The following is a 14,788-nucleotide window of genomic DNA, read 5'->3' on the forward strand; positions in this document are numbered from 1 at the left end:
ATGGCCCTGAGGCACCTTGGGAGCTGCAATGACCTGTGTGCTTGTGGTGAGCCCACCAGGCGGTATTCCCTGTGGGAGACCTGCTGGAGTGACTCGCTGGACCCCGACACAGGCCTAGGCCCTGGGGTCATGCCCCCTGCCCCCTGGTGGGTCAGCTGGCTCCCTCTGTCCAGAGCATGAGACCCTGCCCTCCTCTCTTTGGGTCTGTGAGTGGTGGCACTGCTTTATCACGTCTCCTGTCTAGGAGTGGCCCCCTCTGGGGCTCAGCTGAGCACCCCCCATCCCAACTCCTTCCTGACTGGGGTTGTCGCCCAGGGACCCTGTGACAGGAAAGCACCCTGGGTCTGCCAGAGCCTTGGGTCACCTGGCCTTAGGCTGCTTCCTGGGAGAGGCACAGGGGCAAGGTGGGGCTCAGGCTGTGGTCTACCTGGGGACAGATGTCTCCCTGAGAGAGAGGCTCAGTGCTCCTCCATCACCAAATCCCGCAGCCCAGGGCCTGAGCCTCCCTCCTCCTGCGCCCAGCACTCCATGTCCCTCATGAGCCCTGGCTGGGCCTCAGGGTCCCGCAGGAGCACTTTCCTCTCCCACAAGTGACTGGCTGACTTCTTCCCCAGGCTGCGGCCTGAGCCTCCACCTGAGCCTCTCCTGAGTGACTCTGGGTCCTGCCGCTGCCCACGTCACAGCCCTGAGTCTGTGTCAAGGTCCCCTTCCATGAGCATCTGTTCATCAGACTGCCCGGCTCACCTGCCTGGTGTGTCCAGTTCGGGCAGGACCAGGACAGCCCCGCCCTGCTCACCTGCCCTGTGTGTCACCATGGGATGGACCCAGTCCCTGCCTCAAGGCAGACATCAGCGGCGCTGATGCTCAGAAGACTCCCTGCGCCCCCTGCTGGCCGCCGTCGGCCCTACACCCTCGAGGCTCAGAGCACCTCCTGCCTCTGGTCCACATCTCTGGGGCTGGGGTCCTGAAGGGCAGGCCGTCCTCTGCAGGGTCCTGGGAAGCTCCTTCCTGCATCTCCCCACCCTCAGGACCCCAGGCCCTAAGCTTGGGTCCTCATCACTCCAGTTGTCTCCCTGTCCCCTCTGTCCCTTCTCCATCTGCCCCTCTTCTCAGCACCCTGCTGACTCCTTGGGCCCCAAGACCCTCCAGGTCACCTCCCTGTCCGCATCCCTACCTATCAGGTGACAAAGGGCCTTTTGCATTCCCAGGGCCAGCAGTGGATGTGGACACTGACATCAGCGGGCCACAGAACTCATGCCCTGGGCAGCAAGGACCTCCCTAAGCAGAAGAGAGTCTCTGGGAGACCCTGCCCCAAAGGCATGACCCCCACAGTCCCAGGAGAGCTTCTGGGGGAAAGGGGGGGCTCTCATATGGAGAGACTGGGACCCTGCATCCTGTAGACCTGGGGTGACCATGGCAGCTGTGGGGTGGGGTGCCCAGTGGAAGGTCATCTGCTTGTAGAGGAAATCGGGGCACCCACCCACCCATCCCTGCTCACAGGCCCCTGTACCCCTCCCTCCCTCTCCCTGCTCACACCCCCTGTACCCCTCCCTCCCTCTCCCTGCTCACAGACCCCTGTACCCCTCCCTCCCACTCCCTGCTCACACCCCTGTACCCCTCCCTACCTCTCCCTGCTCACACCCCCTGTACCCCTCCCTCCCTCTCCCTGCTCACAGCCCCCTGTACCCCTCCCTCCCTGTCCCTGCTCACACCCCCTGTACCCCTCCCTCCCTCTCCCTGCTCACACCCCCTGTACCCCTCCCTCCCTCTCCCTGCTCACAGGCCCTGTACCCCTCCCTCCCTCTCCCTGCTCACACCCCCTGTACCCCTCCCCCCTCCCTGCTCACACCCTCTGTACCCCTCCCTCCCTCTCCCTGCTCACACCCCCTGTACCCATCCCTCCCCCTCCCTGCTTACACCCCCTGTACCCCTCCCTCCCTGTCCCTGCTCAGTCCTGCTACACTGCTAAGGGTCCCCCACCTGCTGCAGAGCTGAACTCTGAGCGACCTGAGTCAGTCTGGCCAAGGGGCCTGGGGTAAGCAGCACAAGATCATCAGGTAGAGGGCAGCCCCCAGGGTGGGCACTGGGTGTTCAGGGCCCTTTGGTCTAGTGGGTAGTGACCCCAGGCATCAGCCCTGACTTCACATCAAAACTGAGATTCAGAAGTGAGGCCCCCTCAGCATGAGGGGAGGGTCCCCATGGCCCTCTGCACAGGGGCTTGTGCAGCACCCGAGGTGGGATGCCCACATGTGGCAATGGGCAGGACCCCAAAGACACCAGCTCCTCCACGGTCATTCGTTCAGACCCTGTCACACAGCTCCTGTGACCGCTGCAGCAGAGTCCATCTGCCTTCATGAGACCCACACAGCAGAGGGCCTGCTGGAGCCAGTGACCACCAACCTGGGGCCTTAAGTGGAAATGCATCTTCCACGTGGCTCCTCCTCTGAGTCTGTCCCCTCTTCTGTTTTAAGGACACGGCCATTGCATGAGGGCCATCTGACCCAGGGGAGCCCATCTCAGGACCCTTTACTAATGACCTCTGCAGAGACCCTGTTTCCACACAAGGTCCCACTCACAGGTTCTGGGGTCAAGATGTGGACAGGACCCGCCTCTTACAATGGTGTCCAGCCCTCTCCACAGGCTCCAGGGAGGCTCCTTCTGCCTCTCCAGCTCCTGGGGTTCCAGGTGGCCTTGGCTGGTGGCCCCTCACTCCAGTCTCTTCCTCCATCTCCATGTGGCTCCTCCTCTGTGTCTGTGTCCCCTCTTTCTCTCTTGGGAGGACACTGTCATTGCATGAGAGCACCATGTCCAGGAGGAGCTCATCCCGAGACCCTTCACCTATTACACCTGCACAGGGGGCAGGCGGCCTGGGGAGCCAACAGGGCCCTTCCCAGGGCTTGAGGACATGAGTAGGGCTGAGTCCTTCCCACATGGGCCGGGAAAAGGGGAATTGGGTCTTTTCTGGGTTTGTGGACCAGGTACCTTTGTTGCTAGGGCAAGTCTAAGTTCTGAATGGAGAGTCCACAGATAGGGCTGGAGGTGGGGCCCTTCTCCACCTGGCGGCCTTGAAGACAGGTGTCCTCCAAGGGAAGTGCCTTGTCTACCGTCTGGGCTGTGCACACACGTGCTCCTCCTGGTCACTCTCATGGGAAGCCAAGGTCACTGAGGAGGATGAGGTGTCCAGTGTGTATACTGCAGGAGGACACTGCGTCCCAAGTGTGGGCTGTAGGAGAACACCGTGTCCCAAGTGTAGACTGGAGGAGGACACTGTGTCCGAGTTTAGACTGGAGGAGGACACTGTGTCTGACTGTAGGCTGGAGGAGGACACTGTGTCCCCAGTGTAGGCTGGAGGAGGACACTGTGTCCCTTGTGTAGGCTGGAGGAGGACACTGTGTCCGCAGTGTAGACTGGAGGAGGACACCGTGTTACGAGTATAGACTGGAGGAGGACACTGTGTCCGAGTGTAGGCTGGAGGAGGACACTGTGTCCCTTGTGTAGGCTGGAGGAGGACACTGTGTCCCATGTGTAGGCTGGAGGAGGACACCGTGTTGCGAGTATAGACTGGAGGAGGACACTGTGTCCGAATGTAGGCTGGAGGAGGACACTGTGTCTGAGTGTAGGCTGGAGGAGAACACGGTGTCCCGAGTGTAGGCTGGAGGAGGACACTGTGTGCGAATGTAGACTGGAGGAGGACACTGTATCTGAGTCTCCCAAGTGTAGACTAGAGGAGGACACTGTGTCCGGAGTGTAGACTGGAGGAGGACACTGTGTCCACAGTATAGACTGGAGGAGGTACCTGTGTCCACAGTGTGGACTGGAGAAGGACACTGTGTCCCGAGTGTAGATGGAAGGAGGACCCTGTGTCCGCAGTGTAGACTGGAGGAGGACGGTGTGTCCCGAGTGTAGACTGGAGGAGGACGCAGTGTCCTGGGTACATTCACGACCCCATCCCTGCCAGGACTCTTCAGTCTCTGTGCCCTGGACTCCATCAGACCTCTGAGGGGTGTCGGGCTGGGTACTTCTGCAGGGAGGCTCACTGAGGGACACAGGCTCCCACGAGACCTCTTCCCAGACTGACCACAGAAGTGAAAGTGGTGTTCCTCTGGCTGTTCTCAGGCTACCCCTGACCTGGGCCGACCCTAGGAGGTCCCCGCTGAAGGCCGGACCCACGCCCTGGGCCTCCACCACGCCCTACTGCCCCGCCCCAGGCCCTCCCCCGAGGCGCCCTTCCGCCCTGGGCTCTGCTTCCCACCCGGCCATTCCGGATCCCGGCGTCCTCCAGGGCCTCCCTCCTCCAAGCCTGAGCCGCCCCCACTCCCCGCCGGACCCAGATCACTTCCCCCCGCCCAGCTCCCCTCCCTGCCTGCCGACCGCCCCGGGCCGTCCACCGCCTCTGGCCCTCCCGATGCCCTCTGCGTGGCCCGCCGCGGTCCGCTCAGGACCTGGACACTCTGCGCCGCCCCTGAACCTGTTCTTTGGCCCTCGACTATTCTCTGCCAACACGGACTCTTTCGGTCCCCCTTTTCCACTCTGCCCTGGACCCTTGGCCCTTTCTGTAAACACTTGGCCCTTCCGAGGTCACTCAGCTCCCTTCATCTCTCTTCATCAAGACTGGGCACTTCAGCTGCCCTCGGCTCTTCTCATTGTCTCTCGGGTTTCTCCGAACACACTCGGTCCTTCCAGGGCCTGGGCTCTCTTCAGTGCTGTACCCTTTGGCCACCTCGGCCCTTCCTGTCCTTCCTGGACACGCCCCAACTCCCGCTCTTGGTGTCCATCCTCTGTCCACCTGGTGTGCATTTTAGACCCCTGGATCCCCAGCTTTTCACTGCTCCTTTTGTTCTGGGCCTCAGCTGAAATCGCACCTTCTGGAGCAGTCTCCTCTGATCACGTGGCTGTCTGTCTCTGCTTGCCTGCGACACTTAGGTGCAGGAAGCCCTGCAGCCATCCAGCAGGTCCCTGTGAACTCAAATGTAGCCAGAGCCACCCTTGATAACTGGTCACCAGATACCGGATCTCATGCCTCAACCTCCCCCTCCTGGGTGATGTCCCACAACCCCGTATCTGACCACCTTCCTCCCCTCCTCCTCCCCGGATGATGTCCCATCACCCTGTATCTGACCACCTTCCTCCCCTCCCCCTCCCTGGATGATGTCCCATCACCCTGTATCTGACAAACTTCCTCCCCCTGCCCCTCCCTGGGTGATATCCCACCACCCCCTTTCTGACCACCTTCCTCCCCTCCCCCTCCCCTGGGGATGTCCCAATGTGAAACTGATGTGACTCCATTTTTGAGAAACCAGCCTCTACCTCAGAGCAAAGCCTGTGCAAGACTTGTTCTTGGAATAACCCACTGAGCACTCCTAAGCACATACCCACCCTGCTGAGTTGTTTGTCTGTAAATAACAGGAGAGATCTGAGGCACCAGGTGTCCTTGACTCAGTTAGGCTAGGTGAGGACCCATAGCAACCCCCTAGCAATCTCCAATCAGCATGAGACAGGGAAAATACCCGGGATGCCAGATGACCCCCAAGTACTTTGTGGTGGTTGATAACATGTTGGGAAACCATGTAGTTTAACACTTACAACCCTCGTGGCTTAAACCAATCAGTTCAAAGGAATCCCCCTGTTGTAGTAACCAATCACCTACCCAACTCATTGCTGCCAGTGAATGTGCTGAGACCTCCTGACAGCAGTGGGAACAGGATTTATCCAGTAACAGCTGAGAGTGGAGAAAGGGCTGAGGTTTACCAGGAACCTAGGGGTGGGCACCTCTGAGCAGTGAGCAGGGTCCTGCGGGGCGTGGTCATCAGGGGCCATAGTCATGGGGTGTGGCCATCCAGTCTCGCGCCTATGGGGGGCGTGGTCATCAGGGGTGGGGCCTCGACGCCATCTTTGACGCCAGTCCACCTCCTTCAGGGTGAGAGGTGAGCTTTCTCCTCAGGGCCCAGAGGGCAGAGCCTGGGCTCCTGAAAACTGTGGGTCGCCCCTCAGGGAGGGCTCGAGCCCCCTTTTCCTCACAGCTACCTCAGGTGAATGCCTGGCTCGGGGACACTATGGGTCACGTCCCTAGGAATGCCTGGAGCGCCTTTCTCCTCAGAGCTGCCTCAGGTGGGTGCCTGGCTTGGGGGCACTATTGGTCGTGTCTGTAGGGATGCCCGGAGCTCCCTTCTTCTTATAGCAGCCTGAGGGTGATGTCTAGCTTGGGGACACTGCCGGTCATGTCTCTAGGGATGCCCGGAACTCCCTTCTCCTCAGAGCTACCTCAGGGAGCCACCTAGCTTGGGGACACTGTGGGTCATGTCTCTAGGGACCCTTGGAGCTTCCTTCTCCTCAGACTGCCTCAGGGAGCCACCTGGCTTGGGGACCCTCATGGGCCATGTCTCTAGAGACAGCCGCAGCGCACTAGTCCTCAGAGCTAACTCAGGGAGATGCCTAGCTTGGGGACACTGTGCATCATGTCTGTAGGAAGGCCCAGAGCTCCCTTCTCCTCACAGCGGCCCAAGGGTGATGCCGGCTCAGGGACACTGTGGGTCATGTCTCTGAGAGCTGAGAAGAGCCTGGCTGTGCGCCCTGCTCCTTCACTATTTCATTCAGGCTGGCTCTGCACCAGGCCTAGGTTGTGACCCTCATCATCTTTTTAAAAATAATTTACATTATGTATATATTGACATAATTAAAAAAAAATTTAGATGTAGTTGGACCTAATACCTTTATTTAATTTATTTATTTTTATGTGGTGCTGAGGATTGAACCCAGTGCCTTGCACGTGCTTGGTGAGTGCTCTACCACTGAGCCTCAGCCCCAGCCCCTCATCATCTTCCTACAGTTACCCCAGGTTTTTCCTGGAGAACCTGGGTGGAATGAAGGAGGAATGATGAACGAGGGTTCTAAGCCCAGGAGAGACTCCATTACTTGTGTTCCTTATTGCTTATTTTTTCAAATATTATTTTAGTTGTCAGTGGATTGTGTTTTATTTATTGATACTGAGAATCAAACCCAGTGCTTCACACATCCTGGGCAAGTGCTCTGCCACTGAGCCACAACCCCAGCCCTCCTTATTGTTTTAATGGTGTCAAAGTAGTAGAAAAGAACACGGAAATATGGAAAAGCACGTGTGTTACCAGCCCACTACTTTATTTCAGTATAGTATGTTATTTGTAACAAATTTATTTATTAAAAATGTATTTCAGGGCTGGGGCTGAAGCTTCCTGGTAGAGTGCTTGCCTAGCATGTGTGAAGCAGTGGGTTTGATCCTCAGCACCACATATAAATAAATAAGATACAGGTGTTTGTTTGAAAATATTAAGAAAGTTTATTCCATGTACTAAACTCATGAACCACATTTCATGGAACTAAACTCATGGAACTAAACTCATGAATCACATTTTTCTTAGGTTGAGAGAATTCCAGTTTAATTATCAGTATATGTGCATCTTCCCTCTTAAGAAATTTTTTTTAATTATTTTTTTTAGTTGTAGCTAGACACAATACCTTTATTTATTTATTTTTATGTGGTGCTGAGGATCAAATCCAGGGCATTACATGTGCTAGGTGAGTGCTCTACCACAGAGCCACAACCCCAGCCCTGGTGCATTTTACTTATCCATAATAGTGGGGTCCATTTTGATGTATGTGGACATGCATGGAGTATAATTTGTTTAGTTTCACCCCAGTATTTCCATGTTCCCTCCACCTTCGTTCTCCTGCTCCTCTTTCTTTAGCGGTCTTCCTTCTATTTATTTATTGTTTTGTTAAACTGGTGGTTTGTAGATAGACATGAAGGGGGGATTCACTGTGGTGTAATCGTATATATACTTAGATCGTTTGGTCAGTTTCATTCTGCAGTTCCTCCCTTTTTCCATCCCTCCTCTTTCCCCCTACATCCCCTTCTATTCCACTGACCTCCCATCTATCTTTATGGGATCTCCTCATTTTATATTTCCTTATTTACCTCTAGTTTCTGTGTATAAGATGAAACATTTGATCTTGACTTTCAGAGTCTGGCTTATTTCAATTAGCATGATGTTCTCCAGTTCCACTCATTTACCAGCAGATGCAGTAATTTCATTCTCCTTTATGGCCGAGTAAAACTCTGTGGTGTGTATATGCCATGCTTTCTTTATCTGCTCATCTGTTGAGAGACACCTGGGATGGTTTCATAGCTTGGCTACTGAGAATTGTGCTGGCTTAAACATTGATATGGCTGTATTACTATAGCATGCTGATTTTTGTTCTTTTAGATAAATACCCCCCCCCCCCAAAAAAAGGCAGGAGGAACAGCTGGATCATGTTATGGCTTTATTTATTTCTAGTTTCTTGAGGAATCTCTGTACTGCTGTCCATAGTGGTTGGTTGCACTCATCTGCACAAACAACAGGTGAGTGTACCTTTCTCCATATCCTCACCAGAGTTTGTTAATTTTTGTATTCCTGATGTTTGCCCTTCTAACTGGAGATGAAATCTTAATGTAGATGTGATTTTCATTTCTCTGATTGCCAGGGATGTTGAACCTTTTTTTCCCCATGTTTTTGGCCATTTGTATTTCTCCTTTTGAGAAATGTCTGCTTAGTTCTTTCACCCATTTTTGTATTGAGCTATTCATTTTTCTGTTGTTACATGTTTTGAGTTTTTATATTTCTGGATATTAATCCCTGTTGGAAGAGTAGATGGAAAAGACTTTCTCTCATTCTGAGGGGCTCTCTTCATGATCCTATTTCCTTTACAGGGCAGAGCATTTTATTTTGAAGGCATCCCACTTATTGCATCTTGGTTTTATTTTTTGAGCTTTATGGGTCTTGTTGAGGAAGTCAGTGCCTGCACCAAGAGTCAGGTGTCTATGAGCCCAATCTAGCTTTTCTACTGGCTTACATCTTCATTTTAGAAATCATTTATCTTTAATTGATTGATCTATAATAAATAGCATCTTACATTTTAGTTTTCAAGTGCTCTACAGCTTCTGCCAAAATAATTCATTGTCCTTGAATGTGGTAATGCATTTAAATGATGATAAGATGCATGTAGAATAAAAGGAACTTGGCTTTATAATAACAGTTAAGAAGAGGGATACATCCCAGCACCACACACACACACACACACACACACACACACACACATTTTTACATACACACACAATGTCATTTGGCAGAACTCAAGCATCAGAGGTATCCAGAGATATGTTTAAATACAGTATGTATTTATATACATACACCACAATATCTCTTCCAGATTTCGATGAAAATTTTCTAAGAAAACATTTCAATGTCAAGTATTATATTGCATGATTCTTTTTTTAAACCTTTATTTTATTTATTTTTATGTGCTTTTGAGGATCTAAGTCAGGGCCTCACACATGCTAGGTGAGTGCTCTACCGCTGAGCCACAACCCCAGTCCCCTGCATGATTCTTAAAACCACTGTAGATGAAGTTTCCTTAGGACTCAAGTCATTACAATGTGTAAGAGACAAGTCAATAGCTGAGTTTTATAATTAAGAAATATTTTTACTAAAAATAAATTTTTTAAATAGACATTTTCTTTTCTAGTTTTCAATTTAGAAAGCATATCACTATGTCTTATTAAAGTTCTACATTTGTTTATTTATTTTGATGTGGTCCTGAGAATTGATGTCAGTGCCTCACACATGCTAGGCAAGCGCTCTACCACGGAGCCATAAACCCCAGCCCAACCCTCCTCCTCTTTAAGACCCTGCCTCTTCTTCAGACTCCACCCATCTTCCAGGCCTCCTCCTCCTCCTCCTCCTGACCTTCCCTCCCCCTCCTCCAGACTCTGCCCCTGCTAGTTTAGGATGAGCAGCTCCCTGGCTGATGTGCTAATTGGTGCAGAAATAACGTCGGTTGTACTGGTGCAGAAATAACGTCTGTTGTATAAACACTGACATCCTGCATTGGATGAATTATCTTGACTGTATCAAAATTTGATATACCATAAAATAACTTTAGAAAAGTCACCTTTCTCTCTTTTTATTTTCTCCATAGATAATGAACATTTGAAATAAAATCAGAATTTGTTAAAGGGCAGATGACAGTCAGCCTTGAGCCCTGATGATCCCAGGATCCCATCCAGTGGGAGAACTCTAATACCAGCCCAAGGTTCTGTATGTTAATTGATTCATTTTCTAAATTTAGAGTTATTTTGTAATGTAATTCCCCATGGCCTCCAGGTCTCCAGTTCTGGGCAGTAGGTTTTTCCAATTCAATTTTTGATTAATATTCTTTCAGTTTTCTACAGAATTTAAAAAATTTTTTTTTAGTTGTCAGTGGATCTTTTATTTTATTTATTTATTTTGTTTATTTATATGTGGTGCTGAGGATTGAACCCAGGGCCTGACACCTGCCAGGCAAATGCTCTGCCTTTGCACCACAACTCTAGCCCTTTATAGAATTTTTAATTCTGTGAAATTTTATTTTTTATAAGGAAAAGTTTAAAAATTACTTTTAGCTTACTTTGTTTTTGATTGAGAGAATTGTTTTGTTTGAGAGAATTGTCTTGTTTGGAAATGCTCATAATCAAATTATTTTAATTAATTTCCATTTATTAAGGTATCTTTGGAGACTGGGTGTGCAGCTCAATGGCAGATCACTTGCCTGGCATGTGAGAGGCCATGGAGTCCATCCCAGAAGATGTCTTTGACAGGAGTCGAGCATGAGAGGTATGCTTTAAAAAGATCATGTATTGGGGCTGGGGTTGTGGCTCAGTGGTAGAGCACTCACCTACCACATGGGAGCACCTGGATTCAATCCTTGTCAATAAGTAAGTAAAACAAAGGTGTTGTGTCCAACTACAACTAAAAATAAATATTTTTTAGAAAAAGATCATGTATTTACACATATACACATATACCAGAGTGCCTCTCCCAAATTCATATGAAATTATTCTAAGAAAATTTCAAATCAGTTTTAAAAGAGAAGAGGGATGATGATATTTTTACTGTTAACTGTTGATATTTTATGATATTTAACACCACTATAGATGAAATCTCCTAGGGTGCAAATCATTACAAAATGTAAGAGACAAGTCAGTAGCTGCTTTTTTGTAATTCAGATACATTTACTAAAAATAAGCTTTTTTAAAAATATATATATTTTCTTTTTTTCAAATTTAGGAAGCATTTCCATATGTCCTATTAAAGTTCTACATTCATCAGTAAGTTCTCTTATTCCTTGCATACAAAGGGATGGGCCTTCTAATGAGCATGATACTTTATGTTGTCAGGAATTCTTGTGGGAGAACCCATTAAGAATTTTGCCTCTTATATTCAAAATATCATTTAAAAATGTATCAATTTGTTTTTGATTTCATAAATTTGTCTTTCTTTTTAAATTAGGTATTTAATAGTATTTAATAGTTTTAATGTATTTATTAGTATTTATGGTTATTTCATGTGGGAAATGCCATGATTACATTTTATCCTAGTGTTGTTCTTATAAGGTGGCTTTCAGAATGCAGTTGAGTATCTCTCTCATATTTGTTGGATTCATTAGAAAAGTACATGCACTTTTGATCATATTCAAATGGTTATATTTGAATTATTAGAAGCAGAAATCAGACATGTTAGTATTGTGAGCTGAATAAAGTGCAGGTTTACTTTAATCATTTTGAGGAGGTTGACATAATGGCTTCTGTCCTGTTCTGTACCTGCCATAGTTGACTGTTATCAGATGTCTCACCTGGAGAAGTTTTTTTGTGTGTGTGTGCACTGGGGATCAAACCCAGGGCCTTGCATGTGCTATGCAAGCCCTGAGCTACATATGTCCCCAGTCCTTGTTACAATTTCATTTTGAGACAGGGTCTAGCTGAATTGCTAATGTCAGCCACAAATTTGTGATCCTTCTGCTTTATCCTCCCAAATAGCTGAGATGAGAGGCATGTGTCATTTTTCTTATCAACAGTCAATAAAGCCTTTTTGTTGTTTTGATGGTATGCTTAATGTGAACATGCTTTATGATGTGACACCACTGTTCATGATGGTCTAGCAATGCAATACACTATAAGGAGAGTATTTTGATTCTGAGAGTCTCAAGTGTTTTGGGCCCAACATGTTTTCTTAAGAGGAATGATTATTCATTTTCTATTTGATTACACAAATAAGACATAAATTCTTTTTTTCCTTTTGTAGTTCTGGAGGTTGGTCCTAGGGCTTCCTGCATGCTAGGAAATCTTTCTATCACTGAGCTACATCTTCATCCCCATAGGTCCTTTAGTTGTCATGAGCTTCATGATGAGCTAGTGACAATAAAATTACTTAGGGCTGGGGATGTTGCTCAAGCGGTAGCGCACTCGCCTGGCATGCGTGCGGCCTGGGTTCGATCCTCAGCACCACATACAGACAGGGATGTTGTGTCCGTCGAAAACTAAAAAATAAATATTAAAATTCTCTCTCTCTCTCTCTCTCTCTCTCTCTCTCTCTCTCTCTCTCTCTCTCTTTAAAAAAAAATTACTTAGAATTTCAACTAGATTTAGACTCATGCCAGAGTTTGGGCATCCATAGCTCCTTGTGATTTCTAAAAGGTAGAGTGTTTTCCCACAACATAGCAGCATCTATTATCACTCCTGGACTGAGTTGACACCTCTGCTTCTCTTGGCTCACCACTTCCTGCAGAGGTCTTGGAGGAGATGACTATTTCTTTGAGTATTTGTCCCAGTGACAAATATTTGATTATATTGCTGCTAAAAGGTATGCATAGAAATAAAATAGAGACAAGGATTCTTTGGGATAAGTCATTCAGTCACAGTGAGTCAATTAGTATTAGGACTTTTTTAAAATAAAGTTAAAAAAAGGAAAGTTAAAAAAGGGAAAGTTAAGCCATGAGTTGAAATAGAATCTCTAAAATGTCATTTTTACCCCCTGTAGTGATCAAGTTTTAAGAAGACAAACCTAGAACTTAGTGACATGTTAAAAATATAAGAAGTTATCATATATTATTACTTCAACATGAAATATGTAAAAGAGGCACATACTTTGAATTTTATATTAGTTTGAACTATTTGATTTTCGTGTTATAAATGTTCCTAATAAAATACAGAACTAGCTAAGAATTTCAGTTACCAGTAGTTAACTGTATAAATAATTAAACAAGTAGGTGTTTGAGGAAATATAATCATGTCCTAAGGTTTTACTTTAGAGTAGTTTAATCTTTTTTTTTTTTTGTGTGTGTGTGTGTGTGTGTGTGTACTGGGGATTGAATCCAGGGGCACTTAATCAGTGAGCCACATTCCCAGCCCTTTTTTGTATTTTATTTAGAGGCAGGGTCTCAAAAGAGTTCCTGTGGCTGCTCATCATCCTCATGGTTGATACTACACTTTATCAAAGACCTTAGCAGCTTAATAGTTGTGCAGTGCACCTTGGGGTCTTCGTTTTTGCTTTCCTCATGACAGGTGATACTAAGAGTCATTTCTATGCTTCTTTGCCATCTTGTATCTTTCTTGTGCTTTGTCTGTTCAGATCTTTACCCATTATGTTGGGTTATTGTTGAGTGTCTTACTATATTTTGTACACAAGTTTGTTTTAGACATATACTTTCCAAAGTTTCCCCCAGTCTTTTACTTGTCTTTTTATTGCCTTAATATGTTTTTTTTTTTTTTTTTACAGAGCAGTTTAATACAGTCCACATTATCAGGTTTTTCTTTCATGGATTTGTTGTTGTTATTGTTTGTTTGTTTGATAGCAGGGATTGAACCCAGGGGTGCTTAACCACTGAGCAACATCCCCAGCTTTCATGGATTTTTTTTGGGGGGGCTGTATTCATGAAACATGTGTTCATGCATATCTTCTAGAATTTTACAGTTTCCCATTTTAAATGCAAGTTTAGAGAGTATTTTGATAGGTTCTGGTGTCCATATGTGTGGCTTCTTGAAGTATGTCCTTTTGCAGTCAGTGCTATCTATTCTAGGTTTAAAAACAGCTTGTTGGGAATTTCTGGAATGCACTGAATCTTCAGGTCAAGGTTTGAGATAATTTCATCTTAATTATATTGAGACCTGAACAAAGTATATCTGCATTTATTTATATTTCATTTGATTTCTTTCTAAACATTTCAAAATTTTCTGAAAGACTTAAGATTTTAAGGCTTTAAGACTTACATGAAAGTACTTCAGATTTGGAGTCTCTATTTTAAATATTAATGTTTTAAAATTTTTCTTATTCCAGTTTATAAATTTCACTGTTTCCTCTACATGATTGCTGAATTCAATGAAATTTTGTCTATGGGCCATGTATTTTGCTGCTTGCTATCTCCATCCATTCTGATCAAGACATAGGATGGCAGGCTCTATTTCTTTTTGATTTCCAAAATCATGACCTGGAATAGTCACAACTATGAATTTTAGAGCTTCACTGTGCCTAGCACAAGGGGGTGCAGCTCTGAACAGTGAACACCCAGCATCCTGCACTGTCTATAATGGCCAGCAGGGGGCACTCAGAACAACTTTCTTTGATCAACTGCTTTTGGGGGCTGTGTTCTGTGCCTTAATCAAACTTCCTTCTCCTGGGGACCCACCTGAGAGATGCCACATCTAGGAACTCTTAAGGGTTCTATCTAAGGTGTAGACCAGTTTTTTTTTTTTTTGGTTTTTTTTTTTTTTTTTAATCCGAGGGACACGCCTAGATAGATACCAAGGCCTGAGGATGCCTGGTGGATATATCTATGGTGAGGACCAGAGCTTCCTTCTCCTCGGCACCTACCCATGGAGACTCCACTGTGGATTCAGGATGACTGAGGTCCATGTGAGGAAAACATGAGGAAGAAGCTTCCTGTGCACTACCTGGTGTGC

This window comes from Callospermophilus lateralis, chromosome 17 (genome assembly GCF_048772815.1).
Source record: "Callospermophilus lateralis isolate mCalLat2 chromosome 17, mCalLat2.hap1, whole genome shotgun sequence".
NCBI classification, from domain to species: Eukaryota; Metazoa; Chordata; class Mammalia; order Rodentia; family Sciuridae; genus Callospermophilus; species Callospermophilus lateralis.